This window comes from Heliconius melpomene, chromosome 15, assembly GCF_056956725.1.
Source record: "Heliconius melpomene rosina isolate 202511_hmr_F chromosome 15, ASM5695672v1, whole genome shotgun sequence".
NCBI lineage: Eukaryota > Metazoa > Arthropoda > Insecta > Lepidoptera > Nymphalidae > Heliconius > Heliconius melpomene.
Genome location: NC_140403.1, coordinates 9,255,435 through 9,269,565, shown reverse-complemented (window position 1 = coordinate 9,269,565; position 14,131 = coordinate 9,255,435).

The following is a 14,131-nucleotide window of genomic DNA, read 5'->3' as shown; positions in this document are numbered from 1 at the left end:
TTTACCCGCCCCTTCTGTAGATGTGTGAAGCTTAAACAAACAGAAAATCAATATTATTTTCCATTAATTAGTGGAAGTAATATATAGAACGAAACTATTCGATTAAAAATAACTGTTAATGAGGTGAGAACGTACAGCGCTAACAAATTACCCGCTTTAATGAATTTACAGAATTTTATTGGAATACTTTGTTTATATGAAAAACGAATTTATTTTACTATGTGGAAAATTATTTTGTGTTATATGAATATTAATAAAAAACCTGGTCGAGTGCGAGTCGGAATCGCCCACCGAGGGTTCCGCACTAATATCAGGATTTTAGATCGACGGGAAGTACCAATCGTAAACAATAACAGTACAGTTGTGTATGAAATGAACTACAATTATTAGTTTATAATAATTTTAACCTGCACTACAGCTTTTGATTACGCGGGAATGAACGTTGACAAACTTAAGTTTGCTGGTTTATGCACTCATTTTGTATGAAATAAACTACAAATATAATTTTGTACTTATGTGAAAAAAAATATTTTTTTCACATAAAAATATTACAATATTCGTTTCTCAAATCCAGCTGAAAAATATCTTTATAAAAAATATTATATTATAACATTCCATTTCTCATTTCCCAATCAATTCTTAAGCATTGCGTATTAGGTGGCGGAATTTAACGCCACACTTTAGTTAGATCAAGGAAATGTAAATAGCTTCATGTTGTGATGTATGTTGCCAGCATGTACTTAAGGAACAGGCGAAAGAAAACGAACTTTGTACTTTGTTTGGTTAGTAAAGCGAGAAAATGAAAATAATTGATTTCAGCGAGTAGAAATCGATCCCACAATCACCGCGAAGTAAATAAGTAAATAAATGTATTGGTTAAGACGATTTCTATTATAGGACTAGTTTTACATACAGCAAATACTTGAAGAGGCCAAATGTAATTTATTCTTTTAACTAAATTGAATAAATATTAATATTTAAGTACATATTTACTTTATTTGTTTTCTATTAACGATGAAAGCCTGTGAGGAATGCTAATATTACATAAAAAAATATTTTATTTATTTATTATACTTGGAACGTGAATCTTTTGTAAAACGCCCGCCCATCTTTGTACGTTGTAAGTTATGTGTTTAATATTGAAATTCTATAAGAAATTTGATTGAATTTACATTTATGTTGAAATTTTTATGATATTTTTCTTTTAAGCTATTTCTTTGTGACATCTGAAGTCACAAATAGTGTAGAGACACTCCGTTCCCATTTAGACACTACCGAACCCATGTTTTGTCCAAATTTTGGACGCATTGCATGTTAAGTGCCGGAACTCCACGCGGTGCTTCGCCTCGTTACCGGGGCTAGGAAATGAAAACATGAAATATTAATTAAGGTTTTATTACTGGAAACACCTTCAAAAAGAAATGCTCGCAATTAATATAATAGACTGGCTATTTCAAAAAAATCATTATCAGTGACAATAAAGTGAATATTAATAACAGCGTTAGGTTCTGCCATACATAATGTCTCGAAATTGGAAGAAAAATATTGAAAAGAGAGTTTTTAAATAAGCACTAAACACCGAAAGAAATATTTAAAATATACCTAGAAAATGGTAAAAAATCCTGTTTCATACATTTCTCACGTCCATTGTTTTTTATGTCCCGAAACTTGGATATTGAAAGAAAACACGCGCTTGTTTATTTTCTTTTATATAAGTGTATTTTATAAGAAACTCTTAGCGACATATTGTTGGGTGACTTGGGATGTACTAGAATTTTGTTTGTAGTGAATTATAGTTCTATGCCATGATAAGTATTATTGAGTATTTGTATAGTATGGAACAGGTTACTAGGGCCGTCATAGCGCAGTGGCTCAAGTGTGTCTGTAGATGCGACGGTTGTGAGTTCGATTCTCACTTGGGGGAATAAAATATTTATTGACATTTTCAATTCCTCGCTCAAAGCGCCTCGTTGAGTTCCACCACGTAACGTCTCGAGTAGCGGAAAGAGTGGAAAATCTTAGCAGTAGGTTCTGCCTCCTTTACTATATACGAGAAAGAGCGTGAAGTTGAAAATAGAGAAATATTAATAAAGATTCATATTTACAATAACAACATACTATCTCCTTTCCAATCTGTTTCCGTCCTGGGCACAGCACAGTTACAGCTCTAAATAAAGTCTGCGACGATATAAGATGGGGTTTTGAACACCAGCAAGTGACTTTACTTGTTCTGCTGGATTTCTCTAATGCATTTAACACAGTTGACTTCGATGTTCTATTATCTATTTTAAAATCTATTAACTTCTCCTCGAAAGCTACTGAATGGTTTTCCTCTTACCTACACGGACGCAGACAAAGTATCAAGCTTGATGGAAAAGCTTCATCAATTTGCAGTATAAACGCTGGCGTCCCACAAGGTAGTGTACTATCACCATTACTCTTTTCCATTTTCATTAACACTCTCACTCAACTCATATCATCATCGTACCACCTTTACGCTGATGACTTGCAAATTTACACAACTGCAGCTGTAAACGATATACCAAATGCGGTTAGTGAAATTAATTCAGATTTACAAATTATTAGTTCCTGGAGTAAATCGTTTGGGCTCTCTGTCAATCCCAACAAGTCTCAGGTGTGTATATTTGGTAGCTCTAAACAATTGTCTAAATTACGTTCTCCTCTACCCTCAATTTTTTATGATAATGTTTGTTTGGAGGTAAGTGAGAGTGTTAGGAATCTGGGAATCAGGATGGATGGTTCTTTTTGCTGGTCGTCTCAGGTATCTGAGCTTAGTCGTAAGGTCTTTTGTACCATAGGTAGATTGAGAAGATGGAAGAACGTCTTACCGTTAAAGACTAAAATCTCTCTTGCCCACGCTCTCCTTCTACCTATCCTAGACTATGCTGATACATGCTACTTAGATCTGTCCCAGCAACTACTAAATAAACTTGAGCGTCTGCAAAATCTTATAATTAGATTTATTTTTGGGTTAAGGAAACATGACCATGTGTCTCAGTATCGTAGTCAACTGAAATGGCTGCCAATAGAATACAGGCGTAACTTGCATGCCCTCACTCTTCTTTATAGCATCCTTTTCAATCCTGTTACACCATCCTACCTCAAGGAGCGTTTTAAGTTCCTGGGGTCAGACACCTTCGATTCCCAAAACCTCCGTTCCCACCTTAACCATATCCTCGAAATTCCTCTATGTCACACGAAATGCTATAGTGACTCTTTTACGGTTAAAACAGTAAAGCTATGGAATAAGTTGCCGCTGGAAGTAAGACGGTCCCAGTCAATTGGGATTTTTAAACGACGTCTTAAACTTTACTATCTCCAACTCAATTCATAAAACGACAATATTATAATTATATATGTATTTATCTTTAATTGTTGTATGTATGTATATATGTATGTATGTATATATGTAGATATTTATGTATAAATGTATGTATTAAACTATTTTGTGTTCTCTGAATATTGGTTTTTATATATTTTATGTACTTTTTGCACCTGCCTTCTTTTCTAAATTTAATCCTTCCGTTTTTCTTTGGTTGCCTGTAAGAAATCGCTTTTAGTGATAAGGCCGCCATTGCACACTTGTTAATCGTGTTTCTAATGATTTGTATTTTTTTTTTCTCTTCTTATTTGTGCAATAAAGTATTATATTATTATTATTATTATTACTTTATTTTCACGATTCTCGTATTTTTTTTTATGACTCAACATTAGGTATTTTATAAAAACAAAAAAAAAAATTAAATATTTAACTACTTTCAAATGTTGCCATTAAGTGACAACGAAATCTCAGATGTTCATTCGTACTATAGTTAATTAACTTGAAAAGCAATAAAGGTATCATAGTTCCTAAATCCTTTCGCACTTTGAATCTATTAGATACCGACCGCGGATTTCAACTTCAAAGCTAAATGAGTTAATGCTATGTTTTAGGGTCGATATCCAATAGATGCTAGTTTCGTGCTAATAATGTTAATTGTTTTTAGTTTAGTAGACCTCCCGGACTCCTAAGGAAGCACTGGTTGGATGTCGTGATGAAGGACATGAGAGCCAATGGATTTGCTAATTCAAGAGATAACTGACTAATTCATACTCTTACGTAGCGCTACGAACATCTACGAGGCGTAGTAGGTACGTAGAATAACATCGACTCTATGTTATAACTAAAATATTTTAAAAATACCAATTTTGTTTTGTGTAAGAATAGAATAAAACGGAACGGAAAAAACAAAAAGGAAAATGAAAAAGAACGTATAAATATAAACTTACTCGGCATCGAACTCACAACTTTCACTTCGTTTTACCTTTGAGGCACTTGTAACTTCATGGTGTATATAACGTTATCATTTATATAAATTAACATAACAATATTAATGATTAAAATACAATTATGAGCATATAGCTATGAACCACATGGATAACCAGCTCAACCCGTAACAAGCAGTGTATCAGTGGATTTAATTAAGACAGGAACTAAGCCGGGCCTATGAATAAACAGATTGATACACATGCGGAGTTAAGCGATAAATTAATTCGTCTATATACTTGTTTCTCTCCTCTCCTCTCAGTATTGGATATTTGATAGTTGATGGAATAGGTATGTGACATTGGAATTATCGTCACTTGGTTTTAATTTTAGTAGCTTTACGTATAGCCCCCAGGTAGGAAGAGGGAACCTAGTGTTGAGACAGTCCGTTCTCCAATTACCGCCGAATTTTTCGAGGCGTTGCGTGTTGAGTGGCGAAATTCAATGCCGGGCTTTTGCCTTGGTGTTAGAACGAAGAAATTAAAATATTAATAAATAATAGTTAATTCCTTCATAATCAAATATATCTGTATTGACTCTGGTATCATACCAGAAGAGTAAGGATTTCACAATACTAGATGAAACAACTTAATATTAGGCTCTCTCTGCATATAATATACTAACGGTTTTACGAATATCACTTAAACACATTATTTTGTATAAACGCCAGAGTATGTGCGAGCATTCCCGGGGGTGACGTCCACTGAACTCAGTAAAAGCCCTGTCTTTTATACTTCCCCGGGATTAATATTCTACCCTTAAAAGCTAATAAAATGATTACAAAGTTACAGAATGTGACAGCAACTTTGTTTTACGTATAACAGGGGCTAATGCTACGTTTTAATATATGTATATGTTTTAGGAAAATATTATATTTATATATTACCTACATATATGTATGTATGTATTTATTTTTCAGTCATAAATGACCCAATTACTAAGAAAATACAAAATTGAATTGGTATTTTTATCTACCGTAGATTTTTATAGATTAACACTGAAGGGCAGACATGGAATTTGGGAACGTAGTGTTAAGACAATCCGTTCCCATTAAAACACTCCCGTTTCCCATTTTCAGCCGAATTGTGGATTCAATTGCGTTTACAGCGCCACGACTGTACTAATAATATTATGGAAAACATATATTAATTGATCATTTTTCAAGAATCCTTACCGTATTCAGGTGCCCAGTCTATATATAACAAAGAAATATCGTCTATCCGCTAAACTTCTCACACAATATAAAGTAAAGGAATCGGTGTGTGATTGAATAGTCCACGTATAAGATCGTCCGATCGACGTTCGCATAAAAGATTTTGGTACGAGCTTTCACGAGTGAGGTATTTTATAGGTATTTTATATCAAAGGCTAAATTGGGAAGTACGGGAGAAGTAGCTTCTATAATGGGACTTTCCAGGGATATAAGGGAATGGGAAACCTCAGTATTTTCCGAATCAATTTGTTTTTTTCGTAGGATTACGTATTTTAATTATTTGGGGAAATGTTATTAGGGTAAAGGTGAAGGTTGTTTTCGATGTCGACTTGGGGAAATTTCTCCGAATGGACATTGCTCCGAGTGGGAATTGAACCGACAACCGTCGCGCACCCGCTTCGATACGCCTGTGCCACTGTACTAAAATATATTATATTATTTATTAGTATTACACAAGTATAATTAATTGAAATTAACAATTATGTTTTCGTTATAAAATAGATACTTTAAATTATTTGAGTAATTTATATATTCAAATTGTACAATTGTGATTTTCACCTATTTTTTTTGTGAGGCAATCATGGCGCAGCAGCACAGCGTGGATTCGATTCCCACTCGGAGGAAATATTAAGCTGCAAGTCGAGAATGTAGTGTCTTAACACTAGGTTCCCTACATCTTGGGTATTTTGAACCCTAATTTGGTCAAAAACATCGTTACAAATATTTTCTATTTAAAATTTACTACTACTTCAAAGTAATTTCCGTTATAAGCTTTCCTAAATTAAAGCTGCTATACTTATGTACGTACTCGAGTTGAACAAGTGGTTAGTTTGAAACAAAATATATCTATTTTGTCTTTTATACTTCCCTTAACGGATATTTAATTTGAGTATTCGTTTTATCTTTACTAATATTAGAGCTAAAGAGTTTGTTTGGTTAAACGAGCTTATCTCAGAAACTGTTGGAATACAATGTTTTTTGTATTTTTAATATATTTATTGAGGAGGAAGTAGTATAGGCGATGTAACATCACGTTGACCGTTTGACTTCGGGTATAGCTAATTTTTTCTTTCATTTTTAATGAGTCAACCACCAAAATAGAATTTTAAGAAATTGAATTAAATATGTAACGTTGCTATTATGACGTGTAAGACCAAGACGTCGCCGACTGTATTTTAAGAACGTAATTGTTAATTTAGAAATTAAATGTTTTCCTTTCCCAGTTTGAACTTGGTTTTAGCTTTATAAAGTGTCGAATTCCCATACAGCCCGTTCCTTTAAAAGCTGCCTTATAAGTGCATTTCAATATAAAATATCAAATTTGTATATCCAATCCAATACGGTTTCCATTTACTTACCAAAGATTTTAATTTACATTTTATAATTATTTTTATATAAGTTGAATTTTAATAGTGCCATTGGAGAGACCAATATCCAGACGAGGACAGCCTGATGATGTTGACAGACAATAAGAACTGGTGACACTGTACTTTTCACCTAACTTCCGAGTTAACATTATAGGTGCAACTCATTTCTATTGAGTTCAAATCGAATTCGCAATTTGACACCATCGTGATACGTCTAGCCCAGTATAACATAGGTAGGCAGAGGAAACCTAATTTTAAGACACTCCGTTCCCCACTTTCCGCTGATTGCTGGAGGCATTGCGTGTTGAATTGCGTAACTCAACGCCACGCTTTGCTTTGACACCTGGACGAAGAAAATGGAAATATTAAATATTTCTTTCCCTCAAGTGGGAATCGAATCCACAACTTTGTTTACTTGTCCTCATATCTTTAGGTATAATATGTTTATTTAACACATTATACCTAAAGACATGAGGAAAATTGAACAATCAAAATTATTTTTTGCTAGTAAGGCCAGTGTGGGACGACTAAAAAATAAAGGTCAGAGGAAGCTAAAAAAGCCTTTTATGTGATCCCCTCGTTATCTGTTTAATGCACAGAGTTCAACCTGACACGCTTAGGAATGGATAGTTAGTTCGACTGCTTAACAATCGGTTTTGAAATATACTCGTAGAATATATCAATATATTTCTTTTACTTTATAGAGGACGTTGAGGCGCATTGGAAGAGCATTTGACTCTAAACACTATAGTTTTTTTCAACTTCTCGCTGTATTCCACACATAGCAATAAGCATAGGGAACCTAAAAAGTTAGTGCTAGGACACTCCTGTCTCCATTAAAACACCGTCATTCTCCACTTTCCACCATATATTCTAAAAATTGCATAGTGAGTGACGGAAAGTTATCAGAACGAAGAAATGAAATTGTTAAATATATTATGGAATGGATCCATAATCGAACCCACGATGGCCTCGCGCAATAGTTGTGTAATTTTCATTTTCATTTCATCGCCCTGGTAACAAGACAAAGCACGGCGTTGAGTTCTGCCATTCAACACGTAATGCCTATCTTTCTTGTATCTTGTCACTAGGTGGAGTTGCTTTTTTTTAGATTTACATATTTTTCACATGTGACTAGATAGGAAGAAGGAACTTCAACAATTCATTTTCGGATCCTGCACAATTTAGATATTGTATTGAGTGGCGTAACTCAACGCCGCATTCTGTTTTACAAGATTCGAACCAAACACTATGCTACTAAGGAAAAAAATTAAACCGGCATCTGTTCCTATTCCATTTATTAACAGTACAGCTATAAACTATTGTACTTTTAAAAATTTTATTGTGAATTTTGTAGAGAATCTCATTGGGTGAGTATAAAAGACGAGGCTTTTACTGAGTTCAACGACTTCTCCCTTGAGGACTTAGAGCGCTTTAGGTGCACTAGATAAAAATAATGTTTTTATCATCGTATTTTTATGAAATTTACTTTGTTTTATAATTTGTTCTTCTGACGCAAGGGGCCAGCGTCCGATTAGAAACGTGATCATTGTGGGTTAAAAATTATATGTATTTCGCCGCTATAAATAAAACACAGTGTTAAGTTCCGCTACTCATGACATATGTTTTAATTCTAAATGTAAAAAATTGAGCTTTTGTTTTCTTTTAATTATAATTTGTACGAAAAAAACTAGAGTAATATCAGTTTGTTATTCTAAAATAAAGTAATTTAGATTTTGTTCTCGTTTTCAAATTTTTCTTTTATTTTAACATTGTAATCTAAAACATGTTATAGTAAACACATTTTTAAATATCTTTTTCAATATGGTTGATATAATATTATACATATGCTATAATATGTACATTTACTTATTTGTTTAATTAAATCAGAGATATTATTTAATTCTGTAATTGATAGGAATATTGAAAATATTTCGGAATATGTGCTTAGTATTTTCTTTATTTATTAGATATTTAAATTTGTGAAATAATAATAAATATAAAATAATTAATAACTTGAGGTTTCCATACAATAAAATTGCCCTCTTTGCCCAGCCTTATTTACAATTCAAAAACAAGTATCTTGAAAACGAACTGACAATTTTGGCACTAGTTTTCAAGACCGATGAAGCTTAAATTGATTCTTTGCAGAAATCAAACCCACACCAACAGCTATAAAAGTCAAATATATATCAAAATATCACATTAATATTATATTAAATACAAAATATTACAAATCAAGAGTAAGTCTATACAAAATAATTAATTAATCGCTACACTTCGCATTTACAGACGACTGTTTGTTCATAGGGCAAGCTTAGTTTATGTCGAAATTAAATCCGCTGATACAACCAACCCTACTTGTTAAGCATTAAGATTGTAGTCCATAGTGTGTTATTATAGCGAATTTTACTCGTAGGATATTACGATTATTTAGTAAGTAGAGAAAGCTAGTCTCAAAACATTCCTTTCCTCAAATTCCATCTAATTTTCAAGATATTTTGTGTTCATTTGAGGAGCTCAACGCCGCACTTTGTCTTGTTACTAAAGCGAGAATATGAAAATAATGTGTCCCCATGAGTTCAAATCGAACCTACGATCGTCCTGTTTACCGACTAGTTTTGCAGTTGCATAACGACGGCCTTATCTTCTATCAAAAAAAAATCAGCTTCACCTGTGTCCCCTCTGCCTAGTGTTAAGACACTCCGTTCCCCACTTTCCGGCAAATTTTGTAGGCATTGCGAGTTGAGTGGCGGAACTCAACGCCGCTTTTTGCCTCGACCGACAACAGAGCGAAGAAAGAAATGTAAATTTAGATAAATATTTAATTTCTTCGAGTGGGGATCGAACTCACAACTGTCGTTTTATAGTCACACCCTGTGCCCCTGGGTCACGACGGCCTTATCTTATCTTATCTTCTATATTTTTTATATCATATAAGCTATAGTTACGAAATATATTTCAGTGGGCAACCGCCACGATCGTCATTTTAATCGTCAGTCGGTTTTGACGTTGGCTTCCGTGGTCGGAGGGCTCACCGATTCAAAGTGAGAAATAATTTCGGGAACATCTAAGGGAATTGGGGATTACGTTCCACCTAGCAAATTATCACCTTTTGTGTTGATGACTAGATGTACACAGCTTTAAGGTATAATTAAGATAATATTATTAAAAATAAATTTTTAAATATATATTTTTTTGTTTATTTTGAGGCAGTCGTGGCGAGGCTTGGGGTGGATTGTAAAAGGCGACAGGTCGTGGGTTCGATTGCCACTCGAGGAAACGAAATATTTATTATTTTCATTTATTCGATCTGGTAAATAGGCAAAGCGCATAGTTGAATTCCGTCTCAAAACGCAATGCCTCGAAAAGTCGGCAAAAAGTGGGTTCCCTCTGCTCACGCTGTTATATGTGAAGCTTTTCTATTTTTATTATATTTAAAATTGCGACGTTAGGTCTCAAAAGTTAATGGGTTCAATTCCTATCCGAGGGAATTAATTACATTCCTATAATATTTTCGTTTCTTCGCTCGTAGACAGTGAAAACAGAAGAGTTATGATGGAAACGGAGACTAGCTTGCCAGGTTCCCTCTGCTTATCATGTACTGTGTGAGATATAGCGTAAAGCTAAACAAAAAATAAAAAAAATAACTACCAAAATCTGTTGAAAGTAAAAAAATATATGCGTAAACAATTTTAATAAGAGACCAACTTAGTTTTCATAAATAAATACATATTCTAAGCTAAGACTTTGATATCACAAACAGAATATTTCCCAGCAGTCCCTCCAAACAATATCTCGCTAAAACTTTCATACAAAATGTAAGTATATAAAGAAAATAAACAAACTTGTGTTTTCATTTCATTCCCAACTTTTGGAGGAAAAAAAAGTGGACAATTGTGTATTGCGAGGTTTTTGAGCAAATATCAAATTCTGGTGAGTTCAGACGTTTGATGTTCTATTTGCTTATGATTTTTCTTGTTGTTGCTTCTTTTGAGTTTGTTTAGGATAAACAATTGTTTATTAGCTTCTCGCTGTATCACGCACACACCAAGATAGGGAACCTAGTGTTAGGACGATTCTTCCGACCGATTTTACCGACTTGGTCAAATGATTTATTTTCATTGTCTCGCTCATTTATAAGGCAAAACATAGTATTGACTCCGTTGAATTAAAAACTTGGTAAAAAGTGGGGAACGAAGAGACGAAGAAGACACTTCGTTAGGTTTCTTTTGTCTCACCTTCTATATGCGAGAACCTAAATAAAATACAAGCCAAACAAGTCAAATCCAAGATCAACCAGTTAACCAGCACTATCATTACAAAACCAACCCCATTATACTCTTATAACATCATAAAGCGCTCTAAACGTCCCAAGTTGGGCAACAATAAATTGGTGTCGTCTCATGCAATAAGGAAACCCGCACGTCACCATTCCAGTGATTTAGACAGCACGTTACACAAAACAAAATAGGAGGACGATTCCGGAAGAAAGTTAATAGCTTAAGAAATATATTGAAGTTGTTGTTTAAGTAATGGGTATGGAAGAATGCAGTGCCAAGAGGAAATTGGCTAGATGGTCTGCGTTATCAAGGGTAGTTGGAAATTGTAAACCTCGGGGTTGATGGATGTTGGTAGTATGTTATGGGTTTTCCTGGGTGTGTAGTGGTTAGTGTGTCTTATTGTGAATGAATTCGGAGTTCGATTTTTCTCTTAAATATTTTTTATCAAGCTTAGCTCTTAAATATTGTTTTCGTAAGTTTACACTACAGTGTGTCCTGCTGGTGATAGGGTTAGCAAAAACAACTAGTTTCGCAATTTCCGAGATATTGCGAGTTGAGTGGTGGAATTTAATATCACGATTTGTCTTCTTACTAGAGCGAGGACTTAAAATTATTCATTGCCTCGAGTGGGATTCAAACCTATAACGAAACTTATATATACGAATATATACGAATATTTCTTATTTTTAACGTCATTTCCTCAAAAAAAAACATGTATCCCAGTAATCATATAAAGAACGAAGCTGTCATACGCGAATATGTCACAAAGAGTAACGAGATCTCTAATTAAATTGTGTATAATCTTTTCCTTGTATTGTACAATGAATATAATATGTATTTATGTTAATAAATAAATAAATCACCTTCACGCTGTATCCCGCACAAAGCAGGGTAGGCAGAGGGAACCTAGTGTTAAAACACTCCGTTCCCCATTTTCCGCTGAATTTTTCTTTGAACTGAGCAGGCTTTTGTCTTAGTGCCAGAGGGAAGAAATGAAAATATTATCTTTAAAAATAAAATTCATTACTTCTAGTGGGGATCGAACTCACAACTGTCGTGTTATAGTACACACTTACAACTCGACGCCACGTCGCGTCGGCCTGTATTTATTTATGTATTTACATATATTATTAAATAAGCAAATAATAAGATAGCTAATTATAAAATAATAACATAATGTAAACTCCGATACAGGTTTTGTAACAATAAATAATAATCAAATCCGGGCAACGGATACATTCGTTAAAACTTTGATCGACAGGATCGGGTAATTTTATTTACCAACTTGGAGTGTGGGTACTGGCATATTGAAAATTCTCCCATATTTAAAACACTATATATTCCACAGCAAAATCATTTTAAATTGAACTTTATTTTAAAGCTATAAGTTATAGTTTGAATTGGCAAATAAATTTGGTGTCTTTTTATACAAAGAGTACCCATGTCATGTGTGGTTTCTGAAAAATTTCATTAAACTCGAGATAAGATTGGCCCAACGGGATTCGACTTATTGATCTTTTCTTTCATTCTATTAGTGTGGAAGACTGTTTGCGATGTGTTTCTAAAGGTACAAAATTTATTTCTATTAGGCACATACATATATAAAGAGAAAATTCTATAATGTAATTTATGCAGGACAGTCGAACTCAACTTTGCTTATTATATAATTAGATATCAAATTCATTTATAAATAAATCAAAATAAATAAATAGCTTCACGCTGTATCCCGCTATTAACTGGGTAAGCACTCAACGCCGCTTGGCCTTGTTTCCAGAGCGAGGAAATAAAAATATTAAATGATTCCCCCAGCGGGAATCGAAGGCATAGCCATCTCATTTATAATTCAGGCCTGTGCCCTAGAGCCACGACAGTGTCATGTGTATATTATACAAAATATATAATTAATTATTTTTAGAATAAGTCTAAAACAAATTCGGAAAATCGAAAGCAAAATACCTCGTATCCAACCTGTCGCCAAATAATCGAAATATTGTGGGCTTAGTGACCATATCTTCATACCAGAGCGTGCAAATAAATAGTTTCCACGGAGTGATAATCGAACCCACGTATACAATAAGACACTCATCTCTATATTTTTATGAAGTTAAAACAATACATAGATGTAACGAACAAAAATATTCATAAAAAACACTAAGGAATAAAGCAGCAATCAAGACCGACCAGGAATTCATAATTTTAATTTAACAAAGAAAACCTAAGAAACATTAAGGGACGAAATAAAATATCAAAACGAAATGAAACAATAAGAATTTAGGTGCGCGATCCTGTGAAAATTACTTTAGTTGTTAGTAGTATAGCTAGTGAGTAGAAAAATAAAACCACTAGCGGCCCGCTCGCGGTTTCACCCGCGTGAACTATGTTATTATTAATTTCTGTCTCCATGACTACGTCCTAGTGACGTCTATGCAAAATTTGAGACTCATAGCATTTGTAGTAACGAAGTTTCATACAAACTTTCGACCCCAAAAATAACTCCTTAGAAGTCGAATATTGCAAATTCCCGTCTTAGCGAGCACCTACGTCCTATAAGTGACTCCTATGCAAAATTTGAGATTCCTAGCACTTATAGTTTCTGAGATTTCGTGATGAGTGAGTGACCTTTCGATTTTATATATAAAAATATTTTAAATTATATCTATGCTCTGGTAAGACAATGTGTGGCGTTGGGTTACGCATTGTTTTGAAAATGGCCCAATAGTGAGCTACTAAGTATTTGAAACCGACTAAATACTATTTTATCCTTGTAATAAAATTTGGATATAATTATTTACTATTGCCAATTTTCCCTTTAGGTATTCTAGAGAAATGTGGAAAATGAAGCTTAAAATCTCATCATTGTATTAAAAAGTTCTTGCATTTATCTATTACATAATATGTATATTTTTGTAGGTATTTATCCTTCGTACTAAGACTATTATAA